Source organism: Hyaena hyaena, unplaced genomic scaffold (genome assembly GCF_003009895.1).
Source record: "Hyaena hyaena isolate Hyena2069 unplaced genomic scaffold, ASM300989v1 scaffold_66, whole genome shotgun sequence".
NCBI lineage: Eukaryota > Metazoa > Chordata > Mammalia > Carnivora > Hyaenidae > Hyaena > Hyaena hyaena.
The window spans coordinates 4067968-4084003 of NW_024080696.1; positions in this window are offsets into that span (position 1 = coordinate 4067968).

The following is a 16036-nucleotide window of genomic DNA, read 5'->3' on the forward strand; positions in this document are numbered from 1 at the left end:
CCATACTGGAACATAGAAAGTGAACAATACACATTATCATTGTTCTTCAACTCCCTGTCCCTGAATGCTAGTGAGGGAAATTTGGAGTGCACATAACTGATTAGTTTAGGAGGTGATGAAATGTGAAGAATGGGTAAGTCTCTGAACATCAAGAAGTACAGGTCATTGGGCTACTGTGTTAAGTTTTTCAGAAGTTTCTGATAATATTAAGGAGTGACTGTATAGGATTATAGGATACATAGTTCCCTGTAATATATCCAAAGAAAAAGAGAATGACAAGAAGGAATGGAATGTGGTGAGGGGTTAACTAAAATAATACAAACATAGTCTTGGGTTAATAGAAAAATGAGATTCTGGGACTCCCCACTATTTAAAAAAATTTTTTTTTAAATGTTTATTTATTTTCAAGAGGGAGACAGAGACAGAGACACACAGAGAAAGAAGAGTGCAAGCAGGGGAGGAACAGAGGGAGGGAGAGGAAGACACAAAATCAGAAGCAGTCTCCAGGCTCTGAGCTGTCAGCACAGAGCCCAATGTGAGACTTGAACCCATGAACCACGAAATCATGACTTGAGCCAAAGTCCGATGCTTAACTGACTGAGCCACCCAGGCACCCCTGGGACTCCCCAGTATTACTTGTGGTAACTTGTTCTTGCTCTGAACATGGGTGCTCAAATATTTGTAGAACAAATGAGTAAATTTTCTCTTACTGCTAAGAAACAGATGGCTAAGGCAGCACTTCAGTTTATTTTAATAATAATAATATGAGAATTCCTAACATCTTTAGATAAGCCTGATCCATTCAACAATGTTCACATGTTCCTTATCTAGTATTCAATCTTTTTGACCAACATCAGAATCATGGCAAATCTCTAAGACACCCAGCACTGACTGACAGACACAGCTATTGTGCTAGAAAGAATACTGGAGAGAAAATTATTAGACCCAGAATGTAGTTCTGGATCAGTCGCTGCCTAGTTGTTTGGCCTTGGACAAGCTACGACCTATGATTTGGTTTTCTCATCAGTGGCCAGCTCTGAACATATCAGTAGCATCAGATGGTATCAGATGTTCTGAAGAGACTTGAAAACTGTGGAGGGCTAAACTAATGTAAAGTATTAGAATTAGTCCATGTTCAGATAATTTATTTTGTCTTAGTTATTCAGTTAATGTCTATAGCCATCCTTTAACTAATAATCAGGAATAAAGAAGCTACACTTTGCCAGCACTTTACAGTGGCACTTTATATATATTTTATTTAATCCTCAAGCAACTCTATGAGGTATATATTCTTAGACTTTATATTATAGGTCAGATAAAAGCTGAGTGAGGTAAACACCATACAGCTAAGTTTAGAATCCAGGCCTTCTTTTTTATTAAAAACAATGTTTATTTATTTATTTTGAGTAGTGGGGGGAGTCAGAGGCAGAGAGAGAGGAGGAGACAGAGAATCCCAAGCAGGCTCTGTGCTATCACTGTAGGGCTCCATCCCACACAGTGAGATCATGACCCAAGCTGAAAACAAGGGTCAGAAGCTTAACCAACTGAACCACCTAGGTGCTCCAGAACCCAGGCCTTCTTAGTTCCAAATCCCATAATATTTTTTATTAAATCACAGTGACTCCAGTCATCCATTCATTATTCATTTAAAAACATACAGTCCACAAGTATTTATTGCAAACTTCTCATGCTCTAGGAAATGCAAAGTTGAAAAACATCACCACTGATTACCAGAATGCCTAGTGAAAATAATGCCCAAAGTTCTATTGTTCTGCAGTACATTTTCACACATGTAGGAGCAGGAAGTCAAGCATCTTGCCCAAGTTCACATCCGTAGTTTGTAGTAAGTTGAATCTCTGGAGCTCAAACCCAGGTCCTTCAGTTCTAAACTCTAGATCTTTCTGTCTCATCCCATTGCAAGGGGCATGGGATGTGAGAAGGTATGTGGCTCTAACTATTTGCATTTTTCTTCCTTCCTTCTCCAGATGATAGCAATTTGAGAACTTGATGAAATCTATTCTGGATGTTAAAATAAATTTGTATTCTTTATTACTTGTCTAGTAAGATTCATCCCTCACTTTGGGTAGCTGAAACAGAGGCTGAAAAGTTTAATTCTTTATCCCAAGAGCTCAGTGCTACAAATATAATCCTGATCCCACCTACAATAGCAATTGTTTCCAGCTCTTTGGCCACTTTCTAGATCAAAGTTTTCATTTTAATTTAATTTTAATTTAATTCCTATAACTAGAAAAAAAACAACACCTTGCTTTATTTTTAACTTGTACATAGTATAAGGCAGCTAGGAAAAAATGCTGTAGCAGTCAATGAAATGTGGTGTGTTAAAATTGTAAAATACAATTTAGTGAGTATTTGCCAGGAATCTACCTTGAACTTGGCACCAACAATAATGGGTAGCATTTATCTCACTTATTATGAGATGCATCATCTCATTTAAACCTCTTAACCAGCCTATGAAGTATTATCATCCCCATTTGGCAGATAGTAACCCACACAAGGTCACACAAGTAATAAGTGGTGGAGTTTGAATTTGCTCTTAGCTACTACATTACTGAGTTGATAGCCACAAACCAATTCCGATTTAGCAAACTGTGTTGTACGTTTATTCTGTTCAATTCAAGCAACATTTATTGAATATCTACCATAATAAGTCATCGAATTACTTAACATCTAATGAAAGAAGGTGAACACTTAAACAGGCAATCGCAATGCAATGCAATCAGTCTAAAATAGAGGAGGCTATAGGAAACCAGAAAGGGCACAAGTAACTGAGTAAGGAATATTGAATATTGAAGTTGAATACTGGAGACCAAGTAGGGGCTTATTCAGGAAAAGAGGAAAGGGAAGATAAAGAATGTTAGAGAGAAGATGGAGATAAAGAATATTATAGGGAGAGAAATTATGGTGAGGAGGAGGCAGGTGAGAGATTTAAGAGAGCACGATATGTCCAGAGAATGACACATAGTCTCATGTGGCTGGGACATAGTACCCATAGGAGAGTAATGAGGGTGAGGGCCAGGGGCCAGATCACCAAGGGCTATAGATACTAAAGAGATTTATTTTTCTTGATGCACTTCACTGTGATTTATAGAGGCCTGAGCAGATTTATAATATTAGGCAAAAAAGGTCAAAGTTTAGGAAGCCTCTTCCAGTTCTGCTAATTCAAAGAGATTTTTACAAAGCATTGTATACATATGTAAGAGTATCACTTCCCACTTGGCCCAGTAGAGCACCAAGAGGTGGGGGTGGGGGCTCCATATCATGCTTCCTTATTAGCTGGCCACATATTTTCCTTCCTGATGACATTACTGTCACTGCTAGAAAGAGCATTATTCACTAGTAACTGAGGGACATCAATTAGCTCTTGAAACAGAGCAGTCATCAGTCACAAAGTGTTCCTGGTCATTATTCACCTGGGCGAGGGCAAACCCTCTGATCTCAGGATGACAGGGATGGTATTGAATACCAGCCCTTGAGGCCTCCAACCCTCTGCCCTCCTGCCCCCTTTGTAAATAAGATTATTGCTGCTGCTTCTGCCTGGTTTGCCCAAAGAGATACAGAAATTCTTCAGGGGACAAATAGATAAGGACTAAGAGGGAAAAATCTTTTAAAACCATCCAAAGCAACCCAACCCTACACCTGACCCAAGTGTAATTATTTCATTCATATTGAATAACACAGCTTTTCAATTAAGAATTTGAGGTTATTAAGGGAAGGAAACAATTAAGAACATTTTTTGAGTTATGCTGTGGGGAGGAGAGTAAAGCTTTAAGATATTCTGGCATGTATCCTTTCCCAATTTAATTGCCTATTTCACAGTGTTTGTAAAGATTTTACCATGCATATATTCACAAAGCCTATACAAAGAAATTTTGTGTCCTTTGAAGGAGGTGGGGGGGCTGCCATATTTTTCCCTCCCTTTTTATTCTTTCTTTTTTTATATATAGATTTTATTACTTGCATTTACAAACCTAACAACAATTTTTCTGGTTTGTGCTTCATTCATATCTCTGATTAGTCTAGAAAGGAATGGAGACCCTTTAGCCATTCACTTCAGCCTCTGATTGCTTGTCTTGTTAAATCGCAATCTTTCTAACCTGGGTGGCTATGAGCAATTTGTCTTACTCGGTCATCCAATGTAAGTATTTTCAAGTATCTCTTCCTACTGATTGAGGAATTAGAGAAAAGCCTTACAGAATGCCCTGAGTTTCCTAACAGAAGGAAAACGCCTATGAATTTTAGCATTATTCACTGAAATGAGATCAATCCAAATATCTCTTTAAATGACCCAGGAAGAGATGCGCTAGATAGATGAGCAAGGTAACGTGCCTGTGACAGCAGATATGGATGAACGTAGATCTTGGTACAAGTTGCCCCTTCTAGTGGCACCTCAAGAAGATGGGGACACATTTGCTTCCCAAGAGCCCCAGTTGCAAGCCTGCTTGGATAAGGTCCCTGGCTCTCATGGCCATTGCGATACCCAAGTAGAAGGGGAAGAGCAGAATTCATATGAGGGAGGAGGACTGGTGCACAGTGTTTTTTAAGCACAATTCTGATAAGTCCCAAAGCATGAGAGCTCTTTGTTCTAATCACATTATGTCCAAACAAAGGGAAATAGGAAAAGAGATATTGATTCTGAGAAACTGATTAAGAAATTAAATTCTTTAACAAGGAGGCCTCAGGAGATGCTTGCAGTAGAACAGAAAATTCTTGAGCCTCGGTGAGCATGTTAACAGACTACCCCTAGAAGTTTGAATCTAGAAACAAATAAAGTCATGGTTCAAATGCAGTGCCTACCCATGGAATTGGCTTCTATGGCTCTTCTCTTCTAAAAGGCACATGGCCATCCTTCTTAACACTGAAGAACCAGGTCTGCTTCTAAGGAGATTAGGCAGGTAACCAAGATTTGATTCGCATCGTAGGTAGAAGGATAAGAATGAATACCAAAGCCAGGGAACAGTCATGGACCAAGGGCCATGAGGACACTTAATGCCATTATTCTTATTGCTATCATCTCTGTCAGTAAATGCCACAATCAGTCTAAAAAGAAAGTTCTTGCCTTTGTGTCCAGAGCTAGAAAGAATATTCAGAGAGAACCAAATGGATGTCAGGCAGTGGGCCAAGAGAAACTGAAGCTAGGAAAAATCAGCTTTACTAAACACTTCAAGGTTTGGGGGCTTATTTTTCATGGCACTATGTGTTTGGGCTGGAACTCTGAAGCCATCTGCACAAATGACAGCAAAGACAGAGACAGAGCAATCATCTGGAAAATGGGAACTAAAAACGCTTGCTTTTGTCTAGGGATAGAAGAGCAGACATGAGGTATAAACCACAGAAAAGAGCATGAAATTTTTAAATAAAAATGAGCTTCGTCCAACTGGTTGGGTCTGAACAAAAATTCTGTAGCTACTGATTAAACTGTTTGCAAAGATATTAGATTTAGGAACTTAAAAGTAAAGACACATATACCCAAATCTACAAAAACACAATAACCAATAGATTTAACATTGCATAAAGCAGCAACTTCTAAACCTGGCTGTATGAAGCGGTCTATTTGCTTTTCTCCTACATACAGAGAATGAGTGTTCAAGAAGTGTAGGAACCTAATCAGGTGTGGCCGATTAAAAACCTACATCCAATTTACAATAAGCACTTCTGGGCTTGAGAATAAGTCTGTTCATCTACCAGGTAGTCAATGAAAAGCATCTTGGCAGACTTAGCTATACAGGTGTTTTAAGACAACTTGATATATTCAAATTCAGGTTCATAATAAAGATGAACGGGGAGGAAATTATTTCCTCAAAAATACTTTGCACCTGCAGAAGAACTCAGAGCAGGGTGTTCTTTGAGTTGTCAACTCTTCTGGTGGATTTAAAATGTAACTAAATGCTTATAAATCCAATTTATAGGAAATTTTCAGATATAGCTCTATTGTTCAAAGTGAGATGCTCCTACAGTTTAACACTTTTCCACCCATCCTACCTTCTAATTCCACACAAGTGTTTCTTGCTTCCTTCTGTATTCACTGACTCACAATTGTCTGCCGTGAAGAGACTGGCACACTGAACATATTTGGTTCTTCAGGGAATAGGACACTGCCACAAATTTGAAATTGTGTTAGGGGTATAGGCAAGCCTCATCTCTTCACAGTAATAGTAAGTGGAATAAAGTGAGTAATGAAATCCATAAATAATCCCCAGATGTCCGAATCCTCGATAGCCAAATATGAAACATTCTGTAAAAATTGTTCCACTGATGCTAACAAGTGGGAGAGGAGGCCTATTAAAGTCTCATGCCTTCTCTCGCTGACCTCTGTCTGCTGACAGAAATAGGCAGGCAAGTGGTCAGAGGGCGGGCAGCCCCAGGCCTGGGAGCAGAGACACTGGGCAGATTGCCTAATTAGCTCCTAAATAACAAGAAGAAGACCATAAACAAGGCGGAAGCGAGCCAGAGGGGATTTTGCTTCCATTTAGCAATGAATTTGTCCATGTCCACTGGATGCCAAGAAGACTAAGCACTTGGGCCTAGCACAGTAGCCTGGACCCTCTCCTAAGGCCATCCAGGACGGCCCTGGCCATAGGACTGCCTCCTCCCGGGATGGCTCCCTACAAGCTACAGGGACTCAGCAAGGCTGCTGTGCTGCGGTGGAAAGGGTGCAAGTCTGGGTTCAAGGCCTGACTTAATAGCAGCCTTTGCTCATGGCTGTACCTCTTCCCTGCCCCCCATAGACGAGGCCCCCACAGTCCTTCTCCTGGCTGCTTGCAGGGCCAGCTGGTTAGAATTGTGATGAAATGGTATTGCTGCTGTGGCCATACCTTAAGTCTGCAAAGTGCAGTATTAATGGAAAGTTTTATTCGGGAAGGTTTAGAAAATGAGCTAGCAGTGTGAGTCATGTCAGATGGGCCGTGTCTTTCCACCAGGGTCCAATAGGCCCGATCCTTTTGTTCCATTCCACCTCCCCTACGTTACCTCCAAGAGTGCTGACAGCCTGAAGGGGAGTGGGGTGTGTGCAGCCAACACTGAAAAGAAAAGTGCAAACCTCTGCTATATAGCTGCACTGCTGGGACAATTCTTTTTAAAATACGATTCTGTCTTCTATGATCAAATTCAGTGCCGCCTCGCTCTCTCCAGAGCTTCCTGAGTGACTCGGTAGCAGTCAGTGTGTACACAGAACTCATAGATAAAGTCAAACTCTTTGCTATAGATATTATATTTTTCCAGATTTCATATATATGCAAAAAATTGAAGGCATTGAAATTAAAAAAAAAATAGATGATTATCAGTAGATTTAACAGCATGCTTGAAACTTCTCCATATCACTGATATTGGTATTTATGTGTGTACCAATTTTAGTTCTAGTTTGGGGAACTCATTTTGGAAACATAGATTGAAAAACTTGTACCTCTGACTTTCCAAAACAGAATGGTACCATGATTCTCAGCTCTGGAATATCACATTATGATGTTTTCGTACAATTGCTTTTTGCTACATTGTTTTTAACTTTTTAGCCAGGTTAAAGCACTGTGCAAAGACCACATTGTTTTACTCTATTCCTTATCCATAGTTGTCATGAACCAGAATTTGACTATTTGTTGATTTATATGTTATTCGTTCAGCAAACACTTGTGCAAATCTATCCCTGTGCTGGGAAAATAACTCAAAGCATTAATGAGGTTCTGTGGTTCTGTGATAATTGATAGTACATACAGTCCTCTGCGGCCACAGATCTATGATTCCTGGATTTAGAAGATCTACTAAGTTTTTGTCAACATTCACTTCTCCCTCCAAAAATGACTATTTTTACCAAGCCCCACGAGATACAAAGTCACTTGTAAAGGTGTTAGGGTAGAGAAGAATATGTGACACAAGACTTCCTGCTAAGAAACAATATCAATTCTGTGCATTTCACACTGTATGGGACTAGTTTGCAAGGCAGGGAAAGGTGGAGGATATTAACTCACAGATGGGGGCAATGAGCAGTTCCTAGGGGAAGAGAAGCTGTGGTTTCTCTATTAGAAACAAGTTCAGATGAACAAGATCCTTTATTAGATTGTAGATGTCCTCATGACATATTGAACTTCTGAATCATTCATACCTTACTATACATGCTTCTAAATAGTAGCTTCAATTAGATGTATTTTTTAAATAAGCATGTTTACTTCACTTACTATGTGATCTCATCACAAAAGCATCTTTCTGCAATACTCAGCACAGTTCTCCCCTAATTTTAAAAACCTGTTGCCTCATACATAGAAAATATTTGTGTATCAATTACATGAGAATTGATTGCTCATGGCTGGAAACCACTGCCCTGAGACCCTATCCAGCCTCGCTAAGGACTGTGTGATGCACCTGTAACCTATTTCTGGAACATTGGCTGGAAATGTCTGACTTACGGAAGCTGATTTAATTTGGCAATTATACAGGTTAGGGAATTTTGGTGCTTGAACTATTTGGAGGGAGCTGAAAGGCTTTGAACAACCAAAGTGTAGCAAGAAGTCTTCAATTCTTTTAATCTGTCTGAATATGAAACGAGAGGGTTTTTCTTTATCAATTGTTAGGAGTCACTAGTAAGATGTAAAAGCCATGTGGTTCTGGTACTTAGTGGGGAGAGGCTATATAATCTATGATGCTATATTAAGCCTACGCTTTAAATAATATATGTCTACTATACACATTCTGATACATTGTCAACTGCTTCACATTAGACATCCTTTCTTCTGGTAATTCTCCTGGGAACATCTTGTTCTCATTTGTGAGAAAGCCAGGAGGCTGCTTGTACCACCTCATTCTAATGTCTTTTAGACTTCCAGAGTTCCATCAATGAAATAAGTGCTTATTCTGCACTGGGAATTTCAATTTCTAAATAAACATTGTAGTAAGTCATTGTTTCTGAATAAAAATGGTTGAAAGACGATTTTGATGGGCTGCACTGTGAGAAGTCCTGTATTCTTTTAAAGTTAGTAATAATGCAGTTGCTCATATATATGACATTTTCCTCTACTTGGAAAGTGCTTTCCAATAATTTATTAGTTTCACTCAATTGAATGCATTTGCCCTTTGATCTTCTTGGTTCTTATTGTAGGCACGTTCTTCTATTTCCCAATAACAACTGGTGTTATGTGGTAGAATCTTTCATTTCTGTTTTAATTTCTGTAATTCTTTGACTCAAGAGGTCAGAAGTCACTTGAAAACAAATTACTTTTTAAAAACCCATCAGGCAATAGCCATTACCTGCCATTTGCAGATGTAGATACTGCCATTTACAAATGTAGATACTAGAATCACCTGAGAATTCCTTTGCTTTAAGGTCATGTACAAATACATAGTAGGTTTGGGAATTAAAGTGTTCTCGCCACTGTAATATCCTCTTTAAATGATGCAGCGATGGTAAGGTGGGAAAAGTAAGCAGAGACTAGTGAGGAAACGAATAGTCCAATGGAATTATTCCAAATTAAACCAATGCTTCGAAAATTCCCGAAAGGCACTGCATGCCTCTCTGAACTTGCAGAATAACTGAGGTTAAGTGCCAAGTTTAGAATACAGAGGACCCTCCACCTGTGGGAGGTTTGACTGCAAGAAGCTGGTATGTCCTCTTGTCCATAAATCCAGAGACTCAGAGGCAGTTAAGTTTCAGAAGTTTAGCTGATTAAGAGTAGAGGTTCTGGAATCAGTGTGCCTGAGCTCACAATCCGGCTCTACTACTCTGTGTCCTTGGGCAAGTCACTTAAACTCTCTCCACCTCCAGTTTTCTCCACTTGCACCATTTTTAGAGTTGGTAAGAAACTATACATAGAGGGCAATGAGTCAACCATTTGAACAATGAAAACTAATCATTCTCATCTGTCCTTATCCTTAACATCTGTTCCCCAAATAACTAGTTTCCCATACTGAAAAATCTGTTGAGATAGGTGCCTTCTACCTCAACAAGTGCCACTTTGTCATGGGGTGCTTCTTGGCTCTGTGGCAAACAACCCCTACCCTTGTTATCCCTTCCATGGGCTAACCTTGGTCAAATACAGAGGGGGGACTTGGACCTATGAAATCCTCTATTCCTCATGGCAAAGTGTCATCAGGGCACTTTTATCACCAGTTGGTTCTAAAATAAACTCCAGGCATGCTACTGAAATTTCCATTAGAATATTAGGGATCTCATAATGGTTTCCAATATTCTGGCTACACACACAAAAGATTTTCCATCTGCCAACCACTTTCTTGTCCTTCAGCTAAAGAAAAGGTCAATGTCTGCACTTGGGAATTTACTTTAGCACCACATTTAAATGCTGCCAAACAGGCAGCCCTACTACCACCCTTTACCCCTTGGTTTTAAAATGATCTGGAGCTTAATCTACTTCTCCACCTCCACCCACCCGTCAACATGCCTATAGTCTCCAGTGTAGAACACTAAGAGAGGCCTTCTTATATTTGATATCAGGTATTTTCTTCCACTAAAGAGTGGAAAAGCACTATACCCTTATTGAAGAATACATTTTCCTTTCTCCTTCTCCACCCTTCCCCCAGCTCAATGCTAAGTCACCAAACATTGCTTTCAGTGACCCTATTATTAAGGGAGAGGGATGTATTCTTGGCATCTACATGCATTCCTCTTTGTCCTTTATAGATAGTGATTATGTCTAGTTAAAAGCAGCACTATTAATGCTATTCTGTAGGCACAGCATGGACTGACCTAGTTACCTAATGACCATAGATAAAAAGATGACTCTAGGAAAAATTCCTCAAATGCTGAACAACTACCTTACAAACAAATGTTAGAGATGAAAATTACCTCTACACTAGGTTCATCCCCAAAGATGCTATGTTTATCTGAAACTGTTGCTTAAACTTTAAGCGAGGCCAACAGTTGGACTTTCCTTTGAGGTGGACAGCCCCAGGGATAGACCGAGAACACACCACCAGGCTATCTGTCAGCAAGCTGTGACATGGAACTGCCTATTTGATCTGGCCTGACCTGGACCTGTGGTAGCCCTGGACAGGCTAACCATTTGGCATCCTTCTAAGCAATCTTCATTAAATATATCTTCAACATATATTTAAGATAAAAGTTGAGTATTACTCAAAAAGATGGCCAAAAAGAAGGCCACAGCTAGCATTGTTTCCCAATCACAAAATTAAAAGCCCCGCAATTTCCTGAATTTGTTTTCCTTAGAAGATATTTTATGACCAACCACTTAGGTACTTTAAGTAACAGGTAAGTGGCTGGATGGCGGGCATGGTCCACAGAATGTATTCTTGGCAAAGTCAGCCCATGCACACTGCTGGCCCTACTCCTGGTCTTTGAGTAGGAACCTCTCCTCGTCCCTCTGGATGATCATGGAGCCCCCTGTTAGAGGCAATAGGTCCATAGTATCTCCCCCTGTGGGTATTGAAGAGGGGAGATCAAAGAGATTATAATTAGCTATTGATTTCTTCCTTAAGATTTTACCAAGATTCAATTTAAAAAAACAAGGTCCTTTAAACCTAAATTATCCTCAGAAAAGCCCGTGAAAAGCTGAAGGCACAATAGGGGTACCTGGAGCCAAGTAATTTTCAAGGGCTCCACTCCAGGTGCTGTTAGGGTGTTTGTAACTGCAGTAAAGAGCTCCCTCAATTAAACTGGAAATAAAAGCCCAGTGCAAGGATTCTCAAACTTTAGCTTGCATTAGAATCTGCTGTAGTATTTGTTAAAACACAGATTGCTGGGACTTACAGAGTTCTCAATTCAGTAGACCTGGAATAAATAGAATCTGAAAAATGGCAATTATAACAAGCTCCCAGGTGATGCTAATTAAGACCATCATTTTTCTCAGTCTCCTTTCAATATTTTAATATTTCTCTGCCTCTTTTTAATACTTGTCTTTGCATTTAGAATGTAAGTGTCTTGGGGTGGCTGGGTGGTTCAGTTGGTTGAGCGTCCGACTTCAGCTCAGGTCATGATCTTGAAGTCAGCGGGTTCGAGCCCGGTGTCAGGCTCTGTGCATCAAGCCCAGAGCCTGGAGCCTGGTTCAAATTCTGTGTCTCCCTTTCTCTCTCCCCTCCCCCACTCATGCTCTGTCTCTGTCTCTCTCTCCCTCAAAACTTAATAAACATTAAAAAATTTTTAGAATGTAAGTGTCTTGAGGGAAAGAACAAAGTCTGTCTTGCTCATTACAATGAGCTTAGTTTCTTCCACATTGTTTCAAGTACTTGTCGACTGAATAAATGCCATCTTATTTATTACTTAATTTTTTGCTTCCATCTCTCTCAAAATCTTCTCTGTCATAATGAGAATGGGAGTTATAATAACAAAGGCTAATGTTCATTAAAACAGCCTAGAACCTGTGCTAAGTGTTGACATATATAATCTCACTTTATTATGACAACAATATTCTGAAGAGTTTGTATTATTCTTCCCTATTTTACAATGGAAGAAACTGAAATATAGAGATATTAAGTAATTTGAGAAAGGTAACATTACTAGTAAATTCTATGCCCAAGACTTAGACCAGGAAGTCTGACTCCAGGTTCCTAACTACTTATTACTGTGCTTTCCTCATACCGCTCTGTAAATGCCACCATATGCTATTCATGATCTGTCTCTACTCACCTCTCTACCCTTTCCTTCACTTTGACACCCAGTAGCCCAAACGTACCATCTTTTGATACTCAACTCAGGCATCTCCAGCTCTACAAAACTCTTCCTTGACCACCCAGACCCAGCACATAGACTTGACCACTGCCTCCTTTAAACCCTCTTTAAACCCTATTCATCTACAACATTTTATTGCTTTTGCTGCATTGTTGTGGTCTGCCCTAGAATATGATCTCTGCAAGGTTTAAACTGGCTTTGGTATCCTCAGAATTTAATATAAGATCTTTACAATGGACATTAATAAACATTACATAAAACTCCCTTATTCTCATAATATTTATCATTACTGTGTGAAATAAAAGCATCTATTTTTTATACATAACCTCTCATCATATCTTACTTATCCCTTTTTAGCATTAAAAATTGTAATCTCTATATTCATTTGCAGAAGTCCTATTCAATTCTTTCAAAACCTACATCGTCTCAAATGTATTATGTTCAAAACTTGGGTAGCTAGTTTTCATTTGTTTTTATGTCTTGACTCTCCTTCATGGTGATTCATTTCCTCGTGTGGTTTGTAATTTTTTAATTTGTGAACTCATCTTCTGCAGAGCCTATTTTTCCCTGGAGATCCTGATTGCTCTGAATGTGGGAGAAAAAAAATAAAACACTTTTGAGTCCTTTCAGATGTGTTTTCACTGGGGATTTCAAGTCATTTGATAGTCCAAAATCAGCTTCTAATGCTAATTTCATGGTTTAAGTTTTCTGTACCACCCTAGTAGAATAAATTCAGACTAAACCTACATTTGGCACAACCCACATGTGGCTTTAAATTTCTCATAAGCAACTCTTTCCCTTTCCCCTGAGACATTGGATAAATAAATAGTAAGCTTTATTTCTGTTTTTCTGAGCTGGTAGGAAAAGTTTTCTAGATCTCTTTACAAATAGAGCAGCTTTTTAAGACTTTAAGCTCTGTGCACAGAGTTGTTTTTCAGCCTTCAACCTCACACAGATCCAAAGCTATGTTTCTAGTACCCAACCTTTGGACTCTAGGGACACATCTGATTTGAAACCCCCTTGGGCAAGTGCAAGAATTTCTTGCAAATGCAAGAAATTAGAAACATAGATCAGCTCCTACTTACTGCTCTGGTTTTGGCTTCTCTCTTAACTTCTGCCACTTTGGATTTCCTTTTCCTTTTTTGAGCTACACACTAAATACTTGGTAGAGATATCTTTTTTCTGCACTTGAATTTGCATTCTTGTCTTCTCAGGCTTCCCCACTGTTGAAAGTCCCACTTCAGATTTTCAAATTATTTTTGTATGCTTTTTCATGTGATCTATCTAAAACCTCTCAGGGAAGATGAGTGAGGTTGTAGGCCCCTTACACTAGGTACCTCTGTAGATTGAAATAGTCTAAGAGACTTACCTAAGCACTCATAGATAATAAGTTGCCTCACCAGTTTGAAGAACTCAGGTTTTCTAGTTTAAGCCTAATGGTAAGGTCCTAGGATTTAATCAACACCTAGTGAAGGCAAAGGTGACCTTCTAGCAGGTATAAGAATACCAACAACTTGCTTTTTTTGTGGGCTCTGGACCTAGGTTTATTCTCTGGGATATTATCTTGCTCCACTCTTCTCTGTCACATCTCCATCCTTTCTCCTGAGTATTTTGATAGGTATCTTCCATTCTCAAATACACTAAACTCATTCTTTCCCACCAAGTATCTTCTAAGCTATCTCCCAAACCTTATAAATTTACTTGAAGCATTTTTTTTTTGTCCATAAGATTCATTCTCCTTTCCTGATCACAGTCAAGATGTTCACCATTACCCTACATCTTTCTGCTTCAACTCCATCCTTTTATGCTGACACATCATTCTCCCACGTGCAAAAATGCAAGAAATTAGAAACATAGATCAAATATAAACCATAAGATAATGATTTAAAGACCTGTGGATCTACTAAGAATTAAATGAATCTAATAAAAATTATGTACCTTATCTGTCTTTCTTGATCCAAATTATTATACTCTAGGCTATCCATGGGATGAAAACTGTCTCCAAATGCAGTGTTCTCTGAGATGTTTGGGTCCCCTGTAAAAGTAACAAAGCCTACATATAGAAGACAATCATGGTCCACTTGGAATTGGCCGCTTCAAACACACCCAGCCCAGGAGCCATAGGTGTCCTAAAAAAGCAAGAGTAAGGGTCAGAATCCTAAGTAAGAGAATTCACTTGCAGCACCTACCTTCTTCTACTTTAAATCTTTTCTCTCGTTGAATCTTCTTGGTTCCTGAAATGTTTGGCTTTGTGTCTTAGCTTTTTGTTTGTTTAGACTTGTTTCAATTTAGTGAGTTGCCTCCAACTGTTTTCCTTGGCCTGACTACAATCCCTTTGGAAACATGTTCTGGAAATTTTTTTGTCACAGATCTTAAGTGACAATAAGAAACACTCTGTTAGCTGAATTTCAAAGAGTCCCATTCCCATCTTCCATACAGGAAGAGAGATCAAATCCTTTTAGTCTTTGAATACCAATGAAATACTGATAGAATAGATAGTGTAAATTTATACATAAGTCCTACACCAAACATTTTATTACACACTCTAAATAAATTAAGAGCAAATGCCAGATTCTCACACTAGGCTGAGGAAAATTCTGCTTCCTTGCCACCAAAAAACCTACTAAAGCCAATCAAAAATCTCACTAGACCCAAATTTCATTATAAGCAGTGAAAAAAAAAATATTTACAAATGGAAAACAGAAGGGTGGGGCATTCCTGAGTACTAACTTCAAAACATCTTGTTAATTAGTCAGCCTTTGTTGTCTCCTTACTTTAAGACAGTGTATGCAAGGGAAATCTATGTAGAAGCACTTGTTCTTCTGGGATTACTTATTGCTAGTAAAAGATATTTATGCCAAAATGGAATGTTTAAGGTTATCTTCTTGTTGAAGATGACACTTGCCACAGTGCAATTGCCAGGGACAAGAGAGAGTTAAAGCAAGTTGTTTAATACTACCATGTCTGAGATGTATTCCATTAGTGTCACAGCATGTTGGATTAAAGACGTTTTTCTAGCATGTTATATCTCTACAGTCCCTTCATGTTTATGGGCTGCTGCACCAAAAGGAATGAAAGGGTCACCCCCTGTGATCTGAAGACACGTGAGGATAGGAAGCTATTCTTTTAACCCATTAACACTACTATTATTTTTGCTAGTGAAAAGCACTCAAAAAGCTTGGATTAAGCAATTGACAATTCAACCGTAGACACTGCACAGTGTTCGGGGGCAAAGGTGACTTAGAGGATTCTACACCGCCATCATAATCTCCCCAATTTGGGCACGCAGATCCTTTAGATGGAAGGTGTTAAAAAAAAAAGCGAGGTTGGCACAGAAAGCCTGTTTTTCTTCTCCTTTGGCTCCTGTACATAGCTACTGACTTCTGATAATTT